Here is a 6,757-nt window from a genome sequence, read left to right on the forward strand (position 1 = left end):
ATAGGAAGCTCTTCTGTTAACCCTCCTGTAGGAATAACCCCAAACGAGATGTATTAGTAGCCCTATACATAGGGGTACATCTCAACCTATGTTGGTTACATAGTTCTAGAACGTGATGATTTCTTCTAAGGATCACACCCTTCACTGAATAACAGGTGAGTCCCCATCCTTGTGTTCACTCGGTACTGAATTCTACTCCCAAATAAATAGAAACTGAACTGATTAACTGAACTAAACTGATACTGATGGTATTATTTAGCGGAGCTAAACTGAGTTCACTGAGTTCCGTTGACTGACGGAATGCTACTGAAATATGATGACTGACTGAGATTTTTAAGATTACTGAGATTACTGAATGGGACTGGACTGATATTGAGTTTACTGAGTTTTCCTGAGTCACATGACTAACTGAATTCTACTGATCATGGCTTGACTGAGAGTATCATGAAAACATGACATGGCTCTAGGCACACAGCTAAATTATCGGGTACAAGTACCCCCAGGACTCGATAGAATAAAACTGATAAGGCTTGACACTTTTGATCACATGACCAATATCAATAATTCATAATTTCAAAATTGGGAATTTTATGAAGTACATAATTATCATAACGTTGTACATGGATAGTAATGCGTGTAAACATGGCATAATTTCATGCTTCAAATCTTATGAACATCCCATCAAGCAATCACAATCCATAGGTTTAGCATGGGAATCATCTTAATCAAATAGGTATAGCATAACGTAAGAGACATTACATAATCTTGACACATGGAAACTAGGTACTTGATCATCATTTATTCATTAGGGCATATTGTCAAACACCTTTCATGCACACATAGAGCATAGGCATGATCATCAATTTAATTCCACATGGTTTCACAATTTAACTCAATTTCATGAATTTCAATCCTATACTAACATAGTTTTATGAAAACATGATAAAGATACAATCTTGACAATCGTACAATAATAACAACATGAGCATAATCAATTCAAACCAAGAACATCATGACATATAGTTTAAAATAGGTTTCTTGAACTTCATGGACGAAAGGAGTCCATGAATCAACACTGTGCATACCTTAGTTCTTGATTCTACGAAAATTGACAGAGAGATTCTTGAATTTGAGTCTTGGATTTGAATTCTCAATTGAAAACCCTAGCTTGTTCTTAAGAAAAACTTGAGAGAAATAATATATTTTTGGTGAAATATGGCTGAATCACGTGTTATTGGGTTTATATAAGGGTGGAAAATTGATATTTTTAACCCTTAGACGCATATTTAAATTCTATGAAAATTTTCCGATTTGGACCCATGGCACGACGCGGCGCTATTGCGTCGTATCTCTGGAAAGTGACAAATGAGAAATTGTATGGTGGCACGACGCGGAGCTATCGCGTTGCCACTTTATTTGCAACTTGAAAGTTTGATGCAATGTGCCACTATCACAGAGAAAAACTGGAAATAGACAATTGCCATATAAGCTATCTCCGCGGCGCGCTGATGGCTCAAATGATACATTGTCTCAGTAAAAAGGCTCTAACTCTTCGCCCGGGTATCGGATTTGGGCGAATTTGGTATCAATGGAAAGCTTATTCAATTTGTCACGTGATAAAAAGTGAAAAATTTGAAAATATCACAGGTATAATCATGGATTCATCTTTGAAATAAGTCTTTAATATTTCTGGAATGATTTTAAGCTAGGTAGAAGTACGGGGTACTATACAACATTGGAAGGTGAACAAGATATGAAGGACAAGTATCCATTATTGTTACACGTGTTGGATGAAAGTGCTTAAGGTATGATTTTCATTTTTCTCTTATCACTTTTCAAGTTTGTCATTTGATTTTGGCGTACTTTTGCTAATCTCGTGCTAAAAGTGTCCTAACTCATCATTCTGGGATGAATGGTCCTAAGAGGGGGGATAATGTGAGACCCCATAAAATTTTAATGATTTATTTTTTACCTTACCTTATGTGTAATATTGATTTTTGACTTGATTTGTGTTTAGGAATGTTAAAATGGTGTTTGGAGAAAGTTAAAAAATTTTGAAAGGGGTTCGGGGTCATTTAGGAACCCAGATGCAGTGAGGGTCCATGATAAGGACGTGTAATGGAGGTTGAACTCTACGATATTGGCGTGGCATGGAGGATAACCTCTGCGATAACAGGGTGCCACACCAGTGTGTTAATTTTGTCCAAATTTTATTTTTTCACTTGGGGTAAGGGGCTTTTGGTCTTTTTACCCCTTGTACAACCTTTAAACATAAGATAAACCTCTTTTCTTTAGTTTTCAAAGATCAAAATCATCCATTCTCCTTTAAACCTCAAAACCCAAAAACATTCAAGGGTTTCACAATGCATTCGTCATCTAGGCTCTAAACTTAAAATTGATTTCAATTTCTTATATGTTTCAGGCATGTTTCTCTTCCCTAAACTTTAATTTTACATTATGGCATTAATTAAATTAGATTTCATATGATTGAAAGTGGATATTAAAATTGGGTTGAGAGGTTTTGCTTGTTATTGATTGAATTATTTATCCCATATTTTGAATTGATTATTCATAATTTAAATTAATATTTTTAGGACTGAATTGGCACATTATTTATATAGTTGGAATGAGGGACATGAGTTTTCCCAAATTAGATAAATTTTGACTTAGAATTACATGAACCTCAACTCACTTTGTGAATTTGATTTTTATTATGAAAAATTACATGGTTTAACTTGCTTTGAACCTAATGCATTGCATTAATGGATAAATGTATATAAAAATGAATTTGGATGACCTTGGTAGCCATGATTTGGATTTTAATGAAACTTAAGAGTCCAATTTGGTAGTGTGAATTGGTTTGGCATAAATATATTAGCTTGCAAGAATATTAGTATGACGATACCAAGTGGTAAATTTCTTAATGAGTAATTGTTGGGTTAATAGTTGGAATTATATGCAAAGTGTTTTAATTTGGGCTTAAAGAGGATTGTGTATCTTATAGTGAAGGTGTAAGTCCCAGAGGGATGAATACTAGAAAGCACATTTGCCAGCGTTAGGGGTCTATATGACCCTGCGCTTGACACACTTGATATATATATATATATATATATATATATATATATATATATATATATATTTGGAATGGCTATTCCTCATGGTGGCTTTAGTTTTTTCTCAGATTTTCCTTAATTTGTGTGGCTAACACTTACTAGGGCCCTTTCAGCAAGGAGAGTTGAACCCATATAGACCATGGGTACCGTTAGGGTGGATCAAGCAACATAGTCTAGATTAATAGTTTTAAAACTCTCATGATCATGGCCCTTACCCTATATATGTATATATAAATGTGTGCATGTGGTTTTGACTGATTATTGAACATGGCATTTTGTTATCACTTTTCCTGAGTTACATACAAGTGTTCATCCCATTATCCATCTAGGACGGTACATCAATTCATGATGTAGGGTCCGAAGACTTTTTTGTTACCCCTGTGCAGTATTAGGTGGATTAGCATGTCTGTTCAGTTGTTGTGAAGTGGTGATCCTCCATCCTTCGGAAGGCTTTGTCATTTCATCATTCTCTCTTTATCTTCATAGTAGTTTGGATTCTTTTTGTCATAGTCAGAGACATATCCTGACTTAGATGTTACTCTAGTTTTAGAGTCTTTGTAGATAGATGTGGGTTGGTTGGCTATTGATTGACTCTTAGTTTCATAAAGTTTTCTATTCATCTTTTACTACTATTTAAATTGTCTTTCACATTGTTATTATTATTATTATTTTGCACATGAGGTTAGGCTAAGAGGGAGGTCTCCGGTCCATGGTGGGCTTGAGATACCTGTCACGGTCAGGCCTTCGTTCGGATCATGAAAACACCTATGTAAGTTCAAATCTTACTTTTTTTTACTTTGAAGATTACTAAAATACATTGATATCTTAATTCAAGAGACAATACAGTAGATGTTTTCTTAGATTACAATATGTTGTCATTCAAATATGTGATTAAGTGTAGCAGCCAAACAGACTCCATCTTGAGCTAGGCTCTATTGGACTATAGGATAATGAGTGAGAAAATACTCATCTTCTAATATAGAATCTTCAGTGACTCATTTATATGCCTAGTTACACGCAACTTTTATACCTTCAATTGCATATATATCAGGACAGACTATTTTGTTCTTACTATATATCTTCCATAAATCTTCTTGATCAGCCTAGCCTATAGTAATGCTCAGGATCATCATATCTTTCTTTCATAGCTTCAATTATGTTAGAATCCTAAGCATGATAAACAACTACTTTTCTAGTGTACCAATGAATATCTATTATATTGCCTCCTTTGTCGGATGAATGTCCTAAATAAAGTGAGCAAGAAAGAGAAGTACTTCTATCAAATTATATGTTGGTGCGTGATCACTGCCTTTGTTATAACTTGGTAACTGGTTAGTATAATCATTGAGTTATTCAGCTACACATATATCTGCAACACTATCTTCATCTTTACAGTCCCTAGTATACTGATAAGTGCAAAATTTATCAGGGGTATCAATATAACAAAAAGGTGATGACCAATGATAACATAATTTATCACGGTCTGCCCATATATACACACTTGCTAAATCACCATTTGCAAATGTTGGCAGCAACTTTTCCACTACTTTTGTAGTAGCTTTACTCAATCTTGACTGAGGAATCTTGCAAATAGACTAATGACCATCAAGTCCCCAACCATGAACAACTAGAACAAGAAACAAGACAGACACCATAGACAAAAATACATGAAATTTATGTAACTCTATTTTGCTATACTTTCAAACTCAAAGTAGTTCAAATCTTACTTAGAATTTAGTTTATACCATTTATTATATACTAATTTTACTTTTAATGTAGAACTAATACGTTTAAGTAATTAAAGAACTTAAAGGAATCAACCAACAGATGATCAATGCAATCCAATCATGCTATCAGAGTAAGAAACTCTCTCATGCTGGTTGGATGTAGCTGGCAGCATGTATAAGGGAAGGGCGTACGAAATTTTTTTCAAGAAGAACTTTTATCACCTCTAATGTCCATTTAAAGTTATAGGGGGTTCCGCCACCATCCAGATGATCATCTTGAGGAGATGCAGTAGAAAGTTTGGGAGCTTGATAAAAAGTACGAGAAGTATGAGAAAGAACGATGGAGGAAGAGCGACATAGGATGGAACCTGAGTCAGACGTTCAAAAACTCAAGGCTCAAGTAAATACCTTAATCAAGCTTCCCGTTCTCTTTCCTTAGCTCTGATGATGATGATGGAGAGGATGAGGATGATGGAGAGGATGAAATAGAGTTTTAGATAGTGTTGTTATTTTAGTTTTGGATTTTGTTAGTTTGGAGTGTTTTAAATAATTTGTTTTGCTAGTTGTTTGCATACTTTTTTAATAATTTTTTGCATATTGTTTAAAGTTGGATGAATATATATATGAAATTTGATTTCTTAATTTTATTGTTTGAATTGTTTCAAAAATATTTTCTTATTATTTTGCTGGTTGTTATCAGTTGTACGTTGATTTTCTATTGAAATATTCAATTTTGGTGGATTAAAATGCTAAAAATAATACCATATTAACAAGAGGCTTAGGCAGGGATATCCCTCAAAATATCGAAATATCAAATTTCTTTGGTTAAACTATCAATTTCAGTAATGACCAAAAAATATTTATGTCATAGCAGAACAATCATGGCAACTGCTACCTTTACACACACCACTATTGCTACCAGTATATATGAAGAATAACAAATATAAAAGCAACTTGAATCATATCACCTATACAAACACTCAACTAAGGATATCTCTTAAGCTTTTGAAGTGTCTCTTGCCACTTTGCTATGGCTCTTCCTCGAATATGCACATGTTGAACCACTTCTCTCAAGACCCTATCAATCTCCTATCTATTTTGATGAAATCTGCAATTGCTTTGAGATGAACTTTCATCACCTCTAGTGTGGATTGCAAGGTATAGGGGGATCCGCTACCATGCCAGATGAGTAGCTTAAGCAGATGCGGCAGAAACTTTGGAATCTTGTTAAGAAGTACTAGGAGGAACAAAAATGAAGAATGGAGGAGGAGTGACATAGGATATCACTTGAGTCAGACGTCCAAGATCTCAAGGCTCAAGTAAAGGATGAAATAGAGTATTAGACGGTGTTGTAATTTTAGTTTTGGATTTTGTTAGTTTGAAGTGTTTGAAAGAATTTTTTTGCTACTTGTTTGCATACTTTCTTGATACTTGTTTACATATTGTTTATGTTGGATAAATATATATGATGTTTGGTTTCTTAATTTTAATTTTGAATTATTTTGAAAGTATTTTCTTATTTTTTTTGTTGATTGTTATTGGTTGTACGTTATTTTTTATTGAAATATTTAGTTCTGGTACATTAAAATGGTAAAAATAATACCATATTAGCAGGAGGCTTAGGGAGAGGTATCCCTCAAAATATCAAAATACCAAATTATTTTTTTTTGGTTAAACTATCAATTTTATTAATGACCAAAAAATATTTACATCATAGCAGAGCAGTCATAACTACTACCTTTATCATATCACTACTGCTACCTGTACATATAGAGAATAACAAATACAGAAGCATCTTGAATCATATTACCTATACAAACACTCATCGGCAGACTCCTTAACTACGCACCATCTTTCACTTAGGCACTTCAAGTGAACTGTTTTCCTTTTAAACACCTAAACTAGCCTTAAAGTGTG

General features: G+C 33.9%; 1 pseudogene; it reads right to left on the reverse strand.

The window, feature by feature from the left end:
* Positions 1-3,988: 3,988 nt before the first annotated feature.
* On the reverse strand, positions 3,989-4,805 carry LOC124891829 (annotated as a pseudogene).
* Positions 4,806-6,757: the final 1,952 nt, after the last annotated feature.

Source organism: Capsicum annuum, unplaced genomic scaffold, assembly GCF_002878395.1.
Source record: "Capsicum annuum cultivar UCD-10X-F1 unplaced genomic scaffold, UCD10Xv1.1 ctg40935, whole genome shotgun sequence".
Classification (NCBI taxonomy): domain Eukaryota; kingdom Viridiplantae; phylum Streptophyta; class Magnoliopsida; order Solanales; family Solanaceae; genus Capsicum; species Capsicum annuum.